At 40.2% G+C, this 20967-nt stretch overlaps 1 protein-coding gene across 2 annotated transcripts in view; it reads left to right on the top strand.

Moving 5' to 3' along the window:
• The window catches only part of WASF2 (WASP family member 2), a 70648-nt gene that overhangs the window by 5034 nt on the left and 44647 nt on the right, over positions 1 to 20967 (top strand). Inside the window, exon 1 of one of the 2 annotated variants that reach the window (XM_033113536.1) lies at positions 2934 to 3105. The exons of the other annotated variant lie outside the window; for it this stretch is intronic. The gene's annotated coding sequence lies outside the window, so the exon portion shown is untranslated. Of the gene's footprint in view, positions 1 to 2933; positions 3106 to 20967 lie in introns of those variants that run through there. 2 annotated transcript variants of the gene reach the window in all.

The following is a 20967-nucleotide window of genomic DNA, read 5'->3' as shown; positions in this document are numbered from 1 at the left end:
ATTAAGGCTCCTATTGCCGGACAACCTTCAAGCGAAGCCCCTGAATCTTACCTAGTACAGGAAGTAACTGCTGATATCAATAACAATTATTAATAAAATTAACATTCAACAACTGTGATTATGAGCCAATCACAGTGCTAAGTGTTTCATATTTATTATATCACTTAATCTTCACAGTGCTGGGAAATAGAAACAATTATGATGCCCATTTTATGGACAAGGAAACTGAGGCTCAGTGAGGTGAAGTCACTTGCCCAAGGTCACACAGGTAGGAAGTGGTATAATGTGGTCTGAACCCAGGCTTGCCTGGTTCCAAAGTCTTCAGATAACAACATGCCCAGTGTATAAACGCTTGCATCAGCTCTCTCCCAAATGCACCTGCTGAATCTTCTGCCTCAGGTTCACCTCGCTGTCTGCTGGGAAGACCACCCACCATTTACGGAGGGCCTTCTCTGTGCCAGAACGCTTTATACACATTTCCACATTGAGTCCTCACCTTCACCTTATGACCCCCTATCATTATGCCCATTTGTCAGGAGAGTAGCTGAGGCACAGAGAGGTGTGGTGACTGCTCAAAGTTACACAGTCCAAGGTAAGATGGCACAGCCAAGACTCAAATCCAGGTGGGTTGGCCTCAAAGCTTGCGTTCTTTCAGGGACTAACAGAAAAGCAGAGACCCTTGGAGAACAGCCCGACTTTCAAAGCCAGTTTCCCAGCCCTGTAACACCTCATTTCTTTAGGTCCTAGTGAGCTCTGTCTTTCCTCTCCATTGCCCCTGTCTCCATTGGCCTAGACGCCTCCCATACTCTGTCCCTTGACCTGCAACACTTCTCCCAACTACCTGCCGGCTGCCTAGTTAACCCCCACTTACCAACTCACCGGAGCCATCACCTCCTCAGGAAGCCGCTTCGGACCCCACCCCGTGCTCTGACATTCACTCTCATAAACACAGTGTACTTTGCCTTCTTGTTCCTTATCAAGTTTCTAACTAGATTTTGATTCATCTGATCATTTAATGACTTTACTTCCTCACCAAACTCTAAGCTCCATGAGGGTCTGAGTCTGTTTTACCCACCACAGCAGCTGCACCACTGGCAGGCTGCCCTACACGTGGTTGGTGCTTAATAATTTTTTATTGAGTAGATGAATCCATGAATGAATAAATAGCTACCAAGCATTTTCACACATGACTCATTAATTCCACAATTAACTCACTGAACCCTCACAACTGCCCTGTTGTCCCCATTTTAGAGAAGACACAGGTGAGGCTCAGAGAGCTACAAAGTGGTGGAGTTTGGATTCAATCTCAGGTCAGTCTGACTGAAAAGCCACTAACCCCTGCACGGCACCTACTGCCTCTCAACACCCAATGGCCACAGTCAGGATTTAAATAGTAATTGGTGATCAGACCACAGGTCTCAGCTTGAGCCTGGAGGTCAGGGACTCAGCCAGCACTGGGGCCACTGGCACCACCCACTTGGTGGTCTCTGCCCTTCTAAGCCTTAGGCTGCTCCCCCTCCCACTCCCTTCTTGGCTTCCTTTCTTTCCAGAGAGGGAAAAGGGCCAGAAATTACAGCCAAGGCACCCCTTCTGGGAATAGCAATCCTGCAGTGAAAAGAGCCCTGTTCTGAGCACAGAGAGACCTGGATTTAAGTCCTGGCATGGAGTCTGCCCCGCTGAGGACCCACATGGCATTACTGCCCCTCTCGGAGCTTCTGTGTCCTCATTTGGGATTCTGTCTGGGTTGCTGACCCACCTCTCATCCCTTACTCACTTCCTGATTCCTAAGACCCCAGAAACAGCTCAGGCGCACCCTTAGGGTCATTTTTCCTCTGAAACCTTAGTGATTAACAATAGCGAGGGCGGTGGGGGGGGGAGGGGGCGAAGGAGGGGAGGCTGTGCCTGTCTCTGGTGACCAGAAACACGGGAAACTGGCCTGGCACCCTCCAGACCTTCCCTGGAATGATAAGAGACTGGGGAAGGGAAGTCTTTCTCAGAGGACACAAGGCCTGGACGGGAGACATACAGGAATGGAAGCCAAAAGATACAGGTTTGAGTCTCAGGGTTGTTTCAAATTCCCTGGGTCACCCATGGTAAGTCATAGTTTTCAGTTTTCTCTTTTGCAGACGATATCCGCCTTACAGAGTTGCTCTAGACAACTAAATACGGTATCTTTGCTAACTTGCGAATTTAATCTCATTGCTATCCAGCTGCAGCCTTTTATAATCAACAAGAGGCACATATACCCACTTATGGACGAATCTTCATCAAACATTCCAGACACGATTGCTCCTATTTTGCAGAAGGACAAACTGAGACCGAGATAAGTTCAGGGAGTTGTCTGAAGTCGCAGGTGAGGTGTGGGCTGAATCAGGGCCCAGCTCACCTGACCTTGGTCTTTCAGAACCACTTCCCAAAGCCTGGACCCCGGGCGCCGCCCCGGACAGGGTGCCTGAGCGGCGGGCTGAATCCTGTGACTCACTGTCTCCACCCTACTTTCGGCGGGGCCAGAAACGGGGAGGGAAGAGACAAAACTATCCGCGACTTGAGGGGTGTCCACAACAAGTTCATGGGCTAGGCCCCTCCCCTCCACCAAAAATACTTGTTCTTTGAACTCTAACAAGAAGAATTGGTCTTTCAATACACTTTGTACAACTTTTTACACTTTCTTAGGTGGAATGTTCCTACTTGACTTTAGAAGTTGATTTACTTTAATCTCCACCCCCACTTCACTTGGTTTGCCCCTCCGCTGTTTACTCCGATTGCGGAAGTAGCTCGGGTGGAGCTCCCCGGACAGTACCCTTGAGTACGTCTTTTGCGTAACTATTTAACTGGCATTCCACTCAGGCCAATGGAATACCCGGAAGCCCTAGGCGGGTGGGGCAGAGAGCCAATCAGGGCCGTTGGCGGGGTGTGGCTGCGTCCCAGGGCGGGGAATCGCGTAATGGCGGACGCGGGCCGGGCGAGTGCGGCTGGGGGCGTAGCGCGCTGAGGGGGGGTCCGGCAGGGTGGCAGCCCGCAAGGCGGCCCGCGGGAACAGATCGCGGACAGAGAAGGGCGGCAGGCCGGGCCCGTCTATCGTTGAGGGCGACCGCGCGAGACCAGGTGAGCAACAAGTCCCCGCGGGCGGGCCCCGCCATGAGGCGGCGGGCCCGGCCGAGCTGCCCTTCCCGAGCTGCGCAGGGTCCTGCAGGAGTGGGTGCCGCGCCTCTTGCAGCGGACCGGCAGAGGCCAGGAGAGCGGTCAGCGCCGGGTGGCATCTTACTCTCTCCACTCCTCTCCCTAGGGAGAAGTTATCCTGGAGATCCCCTTGAGGACTAGAGGGCTCCACGAGTCTGTGAGGTTTCGAAAGTTCCTTAACCTCGCGTAGACCTGCCACCAACTCGCGGTGTGATCTTGGGCAAGTCACTTTCCTCTCTGGGCCTCAGTTTCCCCACTTGCAAAGCGGAGGCTTTGCAGGCATATGTACATGAGTTGGATCCCAGATGTTTGAGAATTTGGGGAAGGTCTTCCCCAGGCGGAGTTTCTATCTCTGGGCCATAAAGGACTTGATGTGCTCTTTGAAACCCCTGGCCTGCGACGTTGCAGAGTGGGACTGTGTGTGTGTGTGTACGTACGTACGTGTGCGTACCTATGCGTATAGGATGGTACTGCAGAGTAAGGAGAGTTGGCGAAAGGGGACCTTCCACAAAGGCTTTGGATGGACCCCAGACTCTGATGGGGTGGAGTCTGGTTTTCTTGGTCCTCCAGAGATAGAGAAGTTTTATATAGATCTCCATGTCAGCAGAGGAAGGAATCCTTGGAGTCTCGGGCTGTGATTGAAATTTAGGCCCCCCCCCCCAAATTCAGGAGGAGTAGGAGGAGGAGGGAGAACATTGATGGTGCTCCTGCTGTAATGTGCCAGACCTTGCTTAGGCATATGTTCTTATTTAATTTTTACAGCTGCTTTTGAGAATTTACACGTAAGGAAACTAGGTCTCAGAGGAGTTAGATGACTTACCCAAGGTCACAATGTAAGGAAGTAAGGTGCAGAGCTTACCAGGGATAAGATGTTTCATTTGAGACTCACTGTGCAAGGGGGAGGTCACTGTCCACTTAAAAGAAGTTTTGTCACAAATGGGTGGAGGGGTCTGCTCCCAGACACTTTAATTGACTTCTGGCATGGAAACAGACTGGGCCTTGATCTTTGGATGGTTAATTATAAGTACATCCCCTTTGTTCTGTCTGTGAGTTGAAAAGGACCATTTCTACATTGTAAAAGTCACTTTGAAGTTATGTCAGAATTTGAGAGAGCTCAGTTGGAATCCTGACTGGGTGGCCTACAGAAGAAGCTTCACCAACTCTTGGTGTATAGACTTGACTCTTGGTTCAGAGTGACGCTAGCCCAGTCACTTTTTCACCTCTCCATGAAGGCCAAGTTTTCTCAGGATGGGAGAAATTTCCCATTTGTTCAAATTTCCTTGGATTCCTGGGGTGAAAGGTTCAAAGTTCCCCTCCGATTATGCCTAATATTTCTTTGTTTGTGCTCCTTGTTATCTGACTTCTAGATGAGTGAAGATTGTGGACCTGGAGTAGGAGATATTGGGGTACTTTAAGTTGCAGCCCTTTATTTTTTCAAGCCTCAGAGCTTTTGGTTAATCAGAATGGTAGGACCTGCCGCGTGTATTGTTCTCATACTTGTGTGTCAATGGTAGGGAAGAAAATTGGAAGAGGAAGTTGCTGAGAAAGAGGGCGTTTCTTAGCAGTGTAGCCAATGTGTATTTCTTTGTTTGAAATTCTAAAACCAGAAAGCAGCAACTAAAGGAGGAAGGAAGGAAAGAACAGTGACACTCTGCTTCCTTTAAATATCTTAAGAGTTGTCCCTGTTGCTGACCCTGTTCCAGGCTCTGCTTCTACAGCAATAGTCAATTGTAATTTGTTCAATGTTCAGAAATTGTATTCTAGAATGAAATAATTTAAAATTTTAAACCCCCTGAGAAACTTTTTAAAAACCAGAGCATTTTACTGGGTACGTTATTTATCAGTGGATGATTCTTTATCTCAACATAATTACCAATTGCAGTCTTTGGGTCTATTTTAACTGTGATTTAAATTAGTCGATTTAAACCTAAGAGGAATTGATCTAGATATTGGATGATGCAAATGTCACCATCACTTGAATGGTGTGTTAGATTTTTGACATTTGTTAAAAGTCTTTTTAATGCTTTTTTTTTTTTGGTGTATAGCGAATAGTTGCTAAAACATTGAATTTGTTGCATGTGAAGATCTACCTTCATTCTCAGTATTGGTTATGTTTTTTGCATAAGATTTAGTCTTAATTAGTATACCAGTCCACAGTATTTTGTGGCCAAAAAAAAAAAAGAGCTCTTGGGGCCAGAGATGTTTCTGAATTTAGAATTTTTTGGATTTTAGGAACAGAATATGGTACTGTGGTTATGTAATATCCCAGAGAGGTCTGGGGCAGTACCTTATAATCAAACACATTTACTATTTCTGTAGTAAAATATCAGAATGTTCACACCAACTGGGATAAATACTATAAATAGCCTCATGTCATTTTACGTCAGGTTTTGCAGCCAAATGAATAATGAAAAACTTGTTTTTTGCAGCCTTTTGGATTTTGGAATTGAAATTAAGGGATTATGGACCTCTATGGATAAAACTTGTATGATGACAAGAAAAATTGCAAGGAAAAATATTGTAAACCAAGCTAATTTCAAAGTCATGGGTCCTAAAAACTGTGTTACATAGAAGACACTTTTTTTTTCTTTCATATAACAATCTTATTCTAATTGATATGTGCCAATGTGCATTTTTTTCTGAAGTACCAAAATTTCCCTTTTAATACCCTCTGTGGTCCCTGTTTTAGATGTTTGACTCATCCTACCCCTCTTTTTAAAAGAGTCATTTATAGTCTCTTGTGCTCATCAATATTTGTATGGCAACTAAGAGAATTTCACCTTTTTCCATATAATTCAGAGAAAGACTAACCGGGTGAAGATCTGTAGATTCATGTTTGCCGAATTTAAAGCTGATGTTCCTTTCAGGGTGGTCTTTAGCATGGGGTCATCACTGCTGGGTGGGATTTAGGTAAAACATTTTTATTTTTAATTTACGAAGCTTCCACAATTTGCACATCTTGGTAAGGAATTTACTAATATATTTAATTTAAGAGTATTTTTATCTGAAGCATATGCTATATGAGAAACTTGAGTTTACCAGCCTTATGAATTTGAGTCATTTCTTTAAATGGCCAAGGACCTCTAGGAGTGAATTTACAAAAACTCAATGTACTCTTTACTTTTCTTGGACACTTCAACTATAGAGTGAGGTGACTGGTATTGTTGGAGGTTAAAGAATTCTTTTTTATGATAGAAGCCCCATGACAGCATGTATTGGAGAGGTTCTGGCCTTCAGGATGCCACATAGCCACCCGATTTGAGGGCCTCAGTTCATGTTCATCCTCATACTTGGGGTGTCTCCATAATTCCTGAGAATGGTCTTTTCACTGTCTCGGAGAGGGAGGGTGTGGAAAAGTGTATCAGGAGTTGCAGGTGGAGTTGGTGTGTGACGGGACTAGGGAATAGGAACAATTCTTATTCAGACAGCCCCAGTTTCTTTTTCATAAGCACAGATAATATTGTAAAAGGATATAAATCGGTGGACTAACCTCCTATTCTGAGTTACTCTGTTGTGATTATGGATAAGCTCTTCAAGACAGGAACCATGTCTTATGCTTCTTTTGTTTACTGAAATGCGCCAAGGCCAGGGCATCAAACTGGTCTTGCATCAGAAGTGACCATTTAAAAATATTCATATCTGGCTTGGGAGCTCTAAATACATGTTGATTAATTTGCTGTTGGTCTTGGCATGGATTGGGTAGGGTGGAAGATTTTATTTCATAAAGTAAAATAGCTTTCCAAGATACCAGCACACATCTAACAGTTGGCAGATCTGGACCCATCGTCAGTTCATTGCTGCCAGCATCACCACCCTCATTGTGTGACCTGGGCACGATTAGTCTGTGTCAACAGGCAACTCAAAGTTTTATTTGCTCCTTGGGTGGTGGCCTTACTGACTAAGATTAATTAGGGTGACAATTCTTAAATTGGGAATAGGTAGCTGTGCAAGACTTGTTGTGGATTTGAGTGAGGGAGGTGGACTGCTGGGCACCCGTGATGCCAAAGGAAGAATGGAAAGTTGAAATTTGACTGGGTCTCCAACACATGACACAATGCATGGAACATAATTGGTGTTCCATAATTTTTTGTTGATGGAAGAAATGAATGGCTCTTTGTTTGGAAAGAGGCGTATGAGCTGTGACATAAGATGCCTACTCATCCTTCAGAACTGAGCTAAGAAGTCATTTATTCCGTGAAGCATTCCCAGGAAAACTTGAGTGACTCTTGTATGTTTTCTCTTTCCTTAAAGCATTTATCAGATTGTCAAATCCAGTACCAGACAAATTAGAAAACTCTTTCCCCTACCTGTGAACTCCTTAGGGGCCAGACTGTGTTGGTTTTTGTATGACTGACTGGTGCTCAACATGGAATAAAGATGCAGTAGATGCTATTAATGCTTAAATTATGGCCTGTCTTCTACTTCATTTTTGTAGACTTCTCTTTCTTCTCATTCATAGTCTTTCACTTCAGATCAGCGAACGTTTATTGAGTGTCTTCTGAGAGGTAGGTCTTTCCTGGACCTTGGGTAGAGTTTCTCAGCGTTGGCACTATTGACGTTTTGGGCTGGACAGTTCTGTAATTGTGGAGGGCTTTCCCGTGCGTTGTAGGATGTTTAGCAGCATCCCTGTTCTTTACCCACTAGCAACCCCCCCCCGCCCCCACACTAACTGTGACAGCCAGAAATGTCTCTAGATATCATCAAATGTCTCCTGGAGGGCAACATTGACCCCTGTTTAGAACTACTAAATCAAGGGTAGGGGTGATAGAGGAAAGTAAGCATAAATGTCCTCAGGTGTGCACTCCTTATATTCCTTCGTTCTGGTTGTCTCTTGTCTCTGACTTTTGGATCAGAAAGAAAAATGAGAGAAATCAGGAGGTGGCAACCTTGAAATAGCCCCATTACTTTTATTCTGTTCAAATTTTATTTTATTTGGTTTAAATATATTAGAGCAGTACAGATAGGTGAATTATTTACTGCAGACAGATCTATGTAAATTCAGTTCCTACCACTGATTAGATAACAAACTACTAGAATATTACTACCTTGCATAAAAGACTTTCTCAGAAAAGCTCATAGCTGAAATGTTTAACACCTAAAAAATAACAAGCATTGGTTTTATAGAGAATTTGCCAGGACCTGTCAGGATTCTTGGCTAATTTTTGAGCTTCGTGACTAAGATACATCGTTTGATGTCCCTGTACTTTATAACTCTAAAAAACACGTTTAACTAATGGGCATGTTTTTCTAAGCTCAGTACTTTTTGTGATAGGTAGATTGTCAAGGCAGTGAGTGGTCCTTGGTCCCTTTGGGCGTCCATAAAGTGATGGTAAGTTAGTAGTAACATTTGGGGACTTCACTCTGCTTTGGCCAGCCCTCCACAATATAACATTGTAATCATTCATGTCTTAGTAACCATTAAAGTGAAGTTGAATGAGTGGTTTTCTTCCCCTGTTACATTTGAAGTTATGAATGGTACTCTGGAGAATTGAAATGTATAGTTATGAATGGTATCCTAGAATAGTTACCATTTATGCAAATGAAACTCTTCTTAACTTAGAAACCAAACAGAATTGAATTAGAAAAGAGAAGAGTAGAAACAAGAATTGTTGCATGCTGGCAGAGGAAATAATGTTCAGACACAGAAGTATTTCAGAAAAACTTGTTCTTCATCGTGATTTCCACAAATTAATAAATTTAAAAAAAAGCAGTTTGAGGTTGATGGGAGAGGCTATTAACTTTGCCTGTGATATTACTTTTGAAGCTATTTTTCTTTTCTGGTAAAATATCAAAAAATCTGAGACATACTCTCTTAGTTGTCCAGTTGAACAGAATTAAGTTTCTTAGTTTTAGAATATAGAAGATAGACCTTTTGGGAAGAAGCAGTGGTTCAACTTAGTTCCAGTTTAAGTGAATATGTGTGTGTATATGCACACATACATACTTACACACGTATAAGTGATGTGGTTTGTGGCGACCTTTAAACTTTGTAATTGATATAGTAAAGTAAGAAGAGCAATTCTTTTACTCTCACGCATTTAGAATTGAGACCTTTCCCCTCATAATGTCATTGTTCTAGCAAGTACTCAGTCTAAAAAGCTTTCTCTCAAATCATGTCTTGAGAAATTGTGTTTAACTGTGTAGAGGGAGGTCTTATGTCATGCCCATCAATGTTCCCTTCTATTTACAATTGAGAACTGGAAGTAAATTTTCTTTTGTAGAATACTGATAGTCTTTGAAGAATGGTATTTCTGATAACCAAAGGCATCTGTGAAATTAGGAGAAATATAAGACCAGCTTCGCCCCCTTCTCTATTTTTAAAGCACCTTCAGCATTCATTGGATGATAATTTGCAAAGCACAGAGCTCCCACTTTGATATATACTATTACAGTCAGTCCCCAGCACCTGAGATAAATTATATTCTGCTAGTAGCTGCGTTTTATAGATACACAGGCTTGGGGAGGTTAAGTAACTTCCTTAAAGTAACTCTGATAATAGCAGATTTGAGATTGAGCCCTGTCTTTTCTAAATGAGATTTTTTTTAAAGGTAAAATTTAGATACAGTGAAATGCAAGTATATAATTAGATGAGTTTTGACAAATGTAAACATATGTGTAGCCAACACCCCAGTCAAGAGACAGAACAATTCCGTAACCCTTCAGCGTTTCCTCACACCCCCTTCCTGTCAGTCCCCACTGTCTCTTACAGGCAACCACTGTTCCTGTGTTTTTTAAAGGAGGGCGCAGCTCACAGTGGCCCATGCGGGGACCGAACTGGCAACCTTAGGCAACCACTGTTCTGATTTCTATCCTCACATCTTAATTTTGCCTCCTGTTATTGACTCATGCAATATGTGTCTGAATTCTTCCATGCAACATAGTTTTTGAGATTCATCCACGTTGATGTTTACGTCAGTATGAACCCAAGTCTTTTGACGCGTATCTAGAGTACTTCCAACAAACGCAGCTCTAATTTGATTATTTTTACATCACGTCCATTTTTTTTTGCTTTGCTATTTACATGTAATTTACTTTTCTGATATTGTAAATTTATTTGTTTTTAAAATCTCTTTGAAATTACAAAAGTAATACATGCTCATTGCAACACATTACACAACCAGAAGTAAATAATGATTGTTTCCTCAGATTTATTTTTATTCCTGCCTTTTTTCAATTATGAAAATAATGAGTGCTCTTTTAAAAAAAATTATTGCCAAATTCAAAAAATACGAAGTAGAGAATAAGAACCACCCATAATCCCATCAGTTAGCATTTTGATATAGTTTCCTTTTCTCTGCCCTTTGTTTACCATAGCTGAGACCATAGTTTAGTGATTTAGGCTTCCCTTCTTATAAAAGGTTTGTCACATCTTCATTAATCAGTTCTTGATATTTCAATGTTCATGTAGCCACCCAAAATCTGAGTAGATGGCTGGCAGTGACCTTGGCTGGTTTGGCCTTGTCAGGCAACATTTTTGAATACTCACTGTAACGCCTTCATTATTGACCTCATTCTTACGTACCCGACACACAACATTTCTTGCAGATTAGGAGGCAGTCTAATTCTGTGGTTATTATGAGTATAAATTCTAGAGTTGTTCCATCTGGGTTCAAATGTAGGCTTCTCTCCTTACTAGCTCAGTATGTAACCTTGGGCAATGACTTTCTTAGCTTTAGCTTTCTCATCTGTAAAATGGGGACCTGTCTAATTTTACTGTAAAATATAGAGCATATCTGAAAGGGTATTGGAAAGATTAAATGACATCATTCCTTAGTCCAGCCCTCAATAAAAGTTAACAATTGTCGTTATAAATTAAGAAATGGCATATTTTATCTGATACATTATCTGTCTAGCCCAGCATTCTGCTTGGGGAAATGGATGAAAATGTCTAATTCAAATTTAGGTCTGTGTTGCCCACAAGTCATAATTTCTTTTAGGAGTTTCTTATGGAAATGTTACCTATGAATTTATCTAGACTATCTTTGAATTATTTTTTCTTACATTCCTTTTTTTATTTTTTTATTATTTTTCTTACATTCTGTACTCCCCTTCTGAATAATGAGTTTTATTTATTTACTGGATTGGGTAGTAAACTACTACTTCTTATTGGTCTTAATAAAAGCAGTAGCTGCTAGGTAGTGAGTGTACACTCTGTGCCAGGCAGTGTGCATATCTCCATCATCACACCAATCCTTCACACACACTAATCTTTTACCGATGAGAAAAATGAGGCTCAAAGAAATTGAGTAACGTGCCCATGGTCACACAGCTAAGCCTACTGGGACTAAATTCAAAACCAGTCAACCTCCCTCCTTTCTTTCTTTCTCTCTCGCTCTCTCTCTCTTTTTTTTTTTGACATAAAACTTTTGTCTTCCTGATTCTAAAACCTGGGCTTAAATTTTTTAAAAGATATACTTTATTGTTTCTTTAGACTTCTGCTTTATAATGTCTTAAGATTTGATGCAGTTTCCAGTTACCATTTCACATCCTCTTTGTTTCATATTAAAGTGTCCTTTATATATCCAAACTCCTGTATGCAAACTCCTCTGTCCTTTGGTCATTTTAGATACCTTTCTAGGTTTTCTCTTTTTTTTTTACCTTTTTTGTGCCATGATGACCACAACTGCACATTCTATTCTGGGTACAGATACACTTTGGTTTGTACAAGGGCAGGATAATATGTTCTGTGTTCCCAAAGCTTTTATAATAACAGCCAGCATTTTGCTGCTTTTTTGTAGTTTTATTCAGGATAAGTCCAGGGACTCCGAAACCCTTTTCTTGTACTGTAACAGGTAGCTTTAGAGCTCATCATCTGATAATTATAGTTTAGACTATTTTTCCATTACTGCATTGCATTATTTTTGTCTACATGGAAGCTATTTTCCACATTTCTCAACATACAACTTTGTACTATCGTACTTGTAGCCACTGCTGTAGAGTCATCTGCAAACTGGGAAGATTTCACTAGTTTTTTTCCTAGATAATTTCTAAAAACGTTACTTGTGATAGGTTTCAGTATCAATCTGTGGGGAACCCCTTTGTTTATACATCTTTATCTAGAGAAGGGACTATATCAGAACTTTCTTATTTCTGTTCCTAAGTGAATTCTCTGGGGAAAAAAAATTAGTCTTCTTAAATCATTTACTGTTTTCTGCAGGCTTGGGAAAAGTATTTTTTTTCTTTTTTTCTTTCTATTTAATTCTTGTTATATCATGTATCCTCTCACTTCAGATATGCATATGTGTTACCTGAACCCTTGCGAACAGTAGGTTCTCTGTAAGGCTTTGTCATCTTAAAGGTGAATTTTAAATTTTGGGCAATAGGACAATGCCCAATATTGAATTTTTAGTTTAACATTCAACAAATTGAGTACCTGCTATGTGCCAAGTACAAGAAATACAACTCAGGGGGCTGGCCCAGTGGCTCAGGCGGTTGGAGCTCCGTGCTCCTAACGCCCAAGGCTGCCAGTTCGATTCCCACATGGGCCAGTGGGCTCTCAACCACAAGGTTGCCAGTTTGACTCCCGCAAGGGATGGTGGGCTCCGCCCCCTGCAACTAACAACAGCAACTGGACCTGGAGCTGAGCTGCGCCCTCCACAACTAAGATTGAAAGGACAACAACGTGACTTGGAAAAAAGTCCTGGAAATACACACTGTTCCCCAATAAAGTCCTGTTCCCCTTCCCCAATAAAATCTTTTTAAAAAAAGAAAGAAATACAACTCAGTGACTGTGGGAGGCAAGGTACGTGCTCTCATGCACTTTAAGAAGACTTGGATTAGACAATAAACAGATAAACATATCAATAAAATGTTGAAAATTGTGATATGTTACAAAGAGAATAAAATACTGTGCTGTAATAGAGTAATGGAGGGACTTAGATAAAGATGATCAGGAAAGGCTTCTTTGAGAAGGTGACAAACCGAAAATGAAGAATGAAAATGACTGATCAGGAGTTTTGTTTTTAAGTAAAATGGGAAGCCTTGAAGAGCTGTTCTTATTATTTTTTTAATTGAAGCGCTTGGTTTTTTTTGTTGTTGCTGTTTTAAATTTTATCGGGGAATATTGGGGAACAGTGTGTTTCTCCAGGGCCCATCAGCTCCAAGTCGTTCTCCTTCGATCTAGTTGTGGAGGGCGCAGCTCAGCTCCAAGTCCAGTCGCCGTTTTCAATTTTAGTTGCAGGGGGCGCAGCCCACCATCCCACGCGGGAATTGATGAGAATTCACATTCTAACCAACTGAGCCATCCGGCCGCCCCTGAAGTTTTTTAAAAAAATCTTTCTAATGCAAAATTTCAAACATACACAAGTAAAGAAAACGGTATAATGAGCCCCTATATACGTATCTATCTCCTAAGTTCAACAAGTATTAACTCATGGCCAGTCTTTTTTGTTCTAATACCCTTTCTCCTTCCTCCCAGTTAATGTAACTTCTTTTTTTCAACAGTTAATGTAACATTTATCTATTTATTTTCAGCTTTATTGAGATATAATTGACAACAATCTTATATGTTCAAGGTGTACAACATGGTAATTTGATATATGTAAACATTGTGAAATGATTGCCACAATCAAACCAATTAACACATACATTGCCTCACATAGTGACCATGAATAATGTAACTTATTTAAAATTATTATCTGGCATAATAGAACTCAAGCAGTTTAAATACTTGAATTAATAGTGCTTTCATTTTATTTTTACAACTGTTTTTTTGAGATATTATTAGCATACAATAAACCACATATATTTAAAATGTAAAATTTGGTAAGTTTTGACATACGAGGTCGGACAATTAAGTTCGTGAACTCATCCTCGAAAAAGTTCTCATTGCTGAATATCACTACGGTCACCTTTGAAGTACCCTCCTTGGGAAGCTATGCACCGATGCCAGAGTCTAGTCCGCCCTTCAAAGCAATTTTGGAACTCTTTTTCTGGAATGGCCATCAGAGCTGTTGTCATATTACCCTTGATGTCCTGAAGGTCATCAAAATGTCTTCCTTTCAATATTTCCTTTATCTTCGGATAAAGAAAGAAGTCATTGGGGGCCAGATCAGGTGAGTAGGGAGGGTGTTCCAATACAGTTATTTGTTTACTGGCTAAAAACTCTCTCACAGACAGTGCTATGTGAGCTGGTGCATTGTCGTGATGCAGGAGCCATGAATTGTTGGCGAAAAGTTCAGGTTGTCTAACTTTTTCATGCAGCCTTTTCAGCACTTCCAAATAGTAAACTTGGTTAACTGTTTGTCCAGTTGGCACAGATTCATAATGAATAATCCCTCTGATACCTACCAAAAAACGTGAGCAACATTGTGACAAGTTCGCAAACTTAATTGTCACAGCTCGTATGTATATACCAGTGAAACCACCACCATAGTCAAGATAATGAACATATCCATCACCCCTAAATGTTTCCTCCTGCCCCTTTATAATCACCCCTTCCTTCCCCACTTCCCACTTCCCCAGTCCACAGGCAGCCACTAATCTGTTTTCTATCACTATAAATTAGTTTGTATCTTCTAGAAGTTAATATAAATGGAATCATACAGTATGTGCTTTTTGAGAGGGGGAGTCTGGCGTCTTTCATTCAGGATAATTATTTTGAAATTCATTCATGTTGTTGCAAGTATCAGCAGTTGCCAAATAATAATCCATTATATGAATATACTAATTTGTTTATCCATTCACCTGTTTTGATGGATATTTGGGTTGTTTGCAGTTTGGGACTATTACACATGAAGCTGCTGTGAACATTTGTGTACAAGTCTTTGTATGGGTTTTTTTTTTTGATTTTTGAAAATGAGATATAATTTACATGCCAAACAATTAACTCATTTAAAATACGCAGTTTAGTGTTTCTTAGTATACTCACAAGGTTGTGCAATCACCACTGTTTACCATATTTTGCTGTGTATAATGCGCCCTCATGTACAATGCACACCCACGTTTTTGGCCCAAACTTTCAGGGAAAAAATGTTTCGTTTTAATTTTTTAATTCAAATTTTATTTGTTTACATTTAGGTACTTGTGTTTTGTATTATAAAGGAATTTTAGCATTTTTTTAACATATTATGATACAAGAAATTTTATGTAACAAATAATTACAAAACACAAGGACAGATGCAAGGTATAAGAAATTTTATGTACCCATAACAAATTTACGATATTTACGCATCATAGAAGGCCAAGAATTCCTCTCGTTGCAAGTTGGTCGTAAGTTCAACAAAACTGATTATCATATTCCAGGATATTATTTTGCATACAGATATCGTTATTGATTTCTAGAGTTACACTTTTAACTCATAAACATAAAAGAATTAAAACCAATTATATAGATACGGAATTAGTACTACCCATGTATAATGCTCATCCTTATTTTTCCCTCACAAATTTGGGCAAAAAAGTGCGTATTATACACGGCAATATATAGTGATTAATTCCAGAACATTTTCATTATCCCCAAAAGAAACCCCATATATGTTAGCAGTCACTCCCCATTCCCCTCTTCCCCAAGCCCTAGGCAGTCATTAATCTACTCTGTGTCTATGGATTTGCATGTTCTGGACATTTCATACAAATTCAGTGATACAATATGAGGTCTTTTGTGATTGGCTTCTCTCACTTAGCATGATTTTTTTCAAGGTTCATATTGAAGCATGTGTCACTATTCCATTCCTTTTTATGGCTGAATAATATTCCAGTATGGATGAACCACATTTATTTATGTATTTATCAGTTGATAGACATTTGGGTTGTTACCACTTTTTGGCTATTATGAATAACAGTGCTATAAAGATTTATGGACACATATTTTGTATGGTCGTATGTTTTCTTCTTTTTTTTTTTACTTTCATTTTAAGTGTGTTTTTCCAGGACCCATCAGCAGTTGTGGAGGGTGCAGCTCACAGTGGCACATGTGGGGATCGAACCATCAACCTTGTCGTTAAGAGCACCGCGCTCTAACCAACTGAGCTAACAGGCCACCCGACATATGTTTTCAATTCTCATGAGTATATACTTATGAGTGGGTTTGCTGGTTCATATAATACTATGTTTGGGGAAATGCTCGACTGTTTTCCAAAGTGGCTGCATCATTTTACATTTCCACCAGCAGTGTATATTTCCAATTTTTCCACATTCTCACCAATATGTATTTCTTATCTTTTAAATTATAGCTATCCTCGTGGGTTTGAAGTGCTATCTCATGTTTTGATTTGCATTTCCCTAGTGACTAATGATGTTGAGCATCTTTTCATGTGTTTATTGGCTATTTGTATATTTTCTTTGAAGAGTGTCTATTTAAATATTTTACCCATTCTTAAATTGGGTTACTTATCCTTTTATTATTAAGTTGTAATAATTCTTTATATATTCTGGATACAAGTCTCTTGTCAGATATAACATGCAGATATTTTCTCTCATTCCTGTGCGTTGTCTTTTTACTTTCTTGATTGTACCCTTTAAAGCACAGAAGTTTTTAATTTTGATGAAGTACAATTTATCTGTTTTTTCTTCAGTTATTTGTGCTTTTAGGTGTCATATCTAAGAAACTACTGCCTAATCTAAGATTATCAAGATTTACACCTGTTTTCTACTTTTAGCTCTTATATTTAGGCCTTTGATCCATTTTGAGCTAATTTTTGTGTGTGTGGTGTTAGGTAGGGGTCCAACTTTATTCTTTTGCATGTGAGTATCCAGTTGTCCCAGTACCATTTGTTGAAAAGACAGTTCTTCCCCATTGAATTTTCTCGTATCCCAGTCAAAGATCAGTTGACTCTAAATGGATGAGTTTATTTCTGGATTCTCCATTCTGTTCCACTGATCTGAATTAAATGTCTGATCTCATGCCAGTACCACACAGTCTTGATTGCTGTAGCTCTGTTGTAAGTTCTGAAGTAAAAAAGTGTGAGTCCTTCAACTTTGTTCTTTTTAAATATTATTTTGACTATGCTGAGTGTCTTGTACTTCCTTATGAATTTAGGCTCAGCTTGTCATTTTCTGCAAAAAAGTCAGCTGGGATTTTGATAGGGATTTCATTGAATTCATGGATTAATTTGGGAAGTTTTGCCATCTTAACAATGCTAAGTCTTCCAATCCATTAATATAGGATGTCTTTTCATTTATTTAGGTGTTTAATAAATTTTTTCTATGTCTTGTAGTCTTTAATGTATAAATCTTTTTGTTAAATTTATTCCTAAGTATTTTATTTATTTATTTATTTATTTTTTTTTTTATTTATTTATTAAAAGACTTTATTGGGGAACTGTGTACTTCCAGGCCTTTTTTCCAAGTCAAGTTGTTGTCCTTTCAATCTTAGTTGTGGAGGGCGCAGCTCAGCTCCAGGTCCAGTTGCCGTTTTCTAGTTGCAGGGGGCACAGCCCACCATCCCTTGCGGGAGTCGAGAAATCGAACTGGCAACCTTGTGGTTGAGAGGATATGCACTCCAACCAACTGAGCCATCCGGGAACTTGAGGAATTGAACTGGCAAACCTTGTGGTTGAGAGCCCACTGGCCCATGTGGGAGTCAAACCGGCAGCGTTCGGAGTTAGGAGCATGGAGCTCTAACCGCCTGAGCCATTGGGCCGGCCCCAGTATTTTACTGTTTTTGATGCTGTTGTAAATGAAATTATTTTTTGTTTTGTTTTGTTTTGAAATTGTTTGTAAATTCTTAATTTTTGTATTGGTCATTGCTGGTGTATAGAAATACAATTGATTTTTGTATATTGATCTTGTAACCAAGGGTTCTAACAGTTTTTTTGTGGATTCCTTAGCATTTTCTGCACACAAGATCATGTCATCTGCAAATAGAGTTTTACTTCTTCCTTTCCAATCTCATGCCTTTTATTTCTTTTTCTTGTCTGATTGCCCTGGCTAGAACCTCCAGTACAGTATTAAACCCAAATGATGAGAGCAGACTTTGTACTCTTATTTCTGATCTTAGGGGGGAAAGTCTTTGTATGGTTTTGATACCAGAGTAACACTGGCCTCATAGAATAAGTTCAGACATGTTTGCCCTTATTTTTAAAGCAGATCTGAGACTTCATTTTATTTGTAAATATTTCAGCATATATCTCTAAAATACAAGTATTCCCCCCATTGGAGTATACTTATATTAGCATTGTCACACTCAATATCTTTAAATATCCAGTCACTTAAAGAGTTTTAAGTGGAGGGTGTGGATGGATATATGATATGATTTCCCTTTTTAAAAGTTTAATCCAATTGTTGCAAAGAAAATGGATTATCTGGGGGCAGGAATTGATTGAGGTGAGTAACAGAAGGCATTGCAGAAGTCCAGGTAATGATGGATACTTCAGTTAGGTTGATGGAAAAAGAAATGGAGAGAAGTAGATGTAATTGTTTATATTTTCGAGGTAGAGCTGATAAGACTTGATGATGGGTTAGTTATGTGGGTTAAGGAGAAAGACGAGGATTGAGCATGCCTTCCTACTGGAAACTCTTCTCTTAGCTTTTGTGACAAAGCATTGGTCTCCTTCTCCTTCTGCCTTCCTTGATGCTACCCTTTTTGGTCAATCTCCAGGTTTGTCCCCTCACCTTGCCTCTCTGTTTATGCTTTTGTATTGGGAGGTCGTCTACTCTCTCATGTCTTTCACTACAACCTCCATGTAGTAACTCCCAAATCTGTATTTCCACCTCTGAACCCCAGTCCCAGAATTCTTTTTTTTTAATAATTAAAAAGATTTTTTCAATTATAGTTGACATACAATAATCCTAGAATTCGTATTGGATCACTCCACCTGTATATCCCTTTTGCATCTCCAGCTTTTCATGGACTGTTTGCTTTTGGGAACCAGTGACCACATTGGTACAGCTTGTCTCCTACTTGCTTGGGAGACATGTTTACAGGTTTTTACAGGTGGATTTTTATACCTTTTAAACAGGTTTTAATGATGGAACTTCTGCTTTTTCTAAGAAAGATGCTTAGCACACATGGGCATCATTTTCCTTCAGGACCTTGACTTTCTCGTAGGTTAAAATGTGAAGGTTATTTGAGCCCACCCAGGGATGCAAATAAACCCCACAAACAAATAAAAAAACCCAAAAAAACGTGAAGGTTAAACTTATGTTCTGTCCACTCCCCTCTTCCAATACCGTGACTTGCTACTACCCTTTATCCCGACTCACATATTTGTATTTATTCATTGACTCAGTCAGAACTGGGATAGGACTGCCAACCTACCAAACGCTGGCTCCACTATTTTCCCAGTTCATTGAGATGTAAGGCCTTAGTTACTTACCGTTGACTTCCCTGAACTCCCTGTCTCTTTTCATGCCAAGATACTCTCCATTCCTTCCCTGTCTTGTTCCCCTGGTATTCTAGTTCAGGTGCTTTGTTACCTTTTGCCTTGACTATTGTCCCTACTTCCCAGCTCCATTCTCTTTTATTGTGCTTAAGTGATATGTATAGCATCTTGCTAAGTAGTCTATAATGTGTAACTCCATTTGTGTAACTCTTACGTAATGATTAAGTACAAACTCTGCCTGATAGTTAAAAGGTTCTGTGATCAGACCCTACTCGCCTTTCCAGCCTTGCTTCCCACTGCTTTTGCAACACTGCAGTCACCTTCGTTCCCCAGAATTGTCTCATGATTTCCTGCTCACACTGTCTGTCCACCTCAGATGTAATACTTCTCGTCTCTGCATGTCCAAACCCTGCCTGTGGTTAATGCCCAGTTATGTGACCCTCCTGCGTGGTGCCTTCTGTGAGTTACTTAACCAGAAGTAAACCATGACTTCCATCACTTTTTAACTTTGTTTTATATGTATGTACTTGTCTCATTTCTCCTATATGGTTATACTCCTTAAAGAGAAATTATTTCTTGTATCTCTGTTCATCTTCTATAAATCTAGGGCCTTTGTACTTAGTAGTTAATAAGTATTTGCTGAGTGAGATAATAATGCAGATAATGTTCCTGGAGGCAGAAAACTGGATTGAATGACCTCTTGAGGTACTAGCCAACCCCATGGTTTATTTTTATAAATTTTTGTAGATTCAAAGCGTAAGCTGCCCTGAGCTGCCATGGGCTACCGTGAGCCGCTGCCGTGAGCCGCCAGCAGCCGGTGTGAGCAGCCGGCAGCCGGTGTGAGTGGCGGGCAGCCGGTGTGAACGGCCGATAGCGGCTGTGAGCTGCTGTGAACCGCCGACCGACAGCCTCAGCCGGGGTCGGGGAGCGCAAGGCTCGTAATACCAGCACGGGCCACGGAGCTGTGCCCTACACAACTAGACTGAGAAACAACGGCTTGAACCGGAGGGGGGGGCAGAGTAAGGGGGAAAAGATTTTTAAAACTTATAGAAAAATTCAAACATATACAAATGTAGAGATGATGATATAATGAACCCCTATGTGCCTATCACTCAGCTTCAACAGATACAAACTTCTGTTACTTCATCTGTACCACTACCTACTCCCTTATCCTCGTTGGATTTTTTGGAAACAAATCCCATACATCATATCATTTATACTATAAATAATTTCAGTGTGTAGCTCTAAAAAATAAAAGATAAGTACTCTTTAAAAAACAAATAAACACAGTACATCAACATATATTCAGTTAATGCTCAAATTTCCACAATTGCTCTCTCTTCCTCTCTCTGTCATCCCTGCCCTTCTTTATCTCTAAACATTTCGTTTATTCTAATCAGGTTCCAAAAAAGGCCCACACATTGATTTGGCTCTTAAGCCTCTTAATCTATAGGTTCTCTTGCCTCTTTTTTTCCCTTGTATTTTTTGTTGTTGTTGTTGTTGTTGAAGAAAGCAGGTGGTTCTG

This window comes from Rhinolophus ferrumequinum, chromosome 9, assembly GCF_004115265.2.
Source record: "Rhinolophus ferrumequinum isolate MPI-CBG mRhiFer1 chromosome 9, mRhiFer1_v1.p, whole genome shotgun sequence".
NCBI lineage: Eukaryota > Metazoa > Chordata > Mammalia > Chiroptera > Rhinolophidae > Rhinolophus > Rhinolophus ferrumequinum.
The sequence above is the reverse complement of the archived record's forward strand: the minus strand, read 5'-3'. Positions and strand labels throughout refer to the sequence as shown.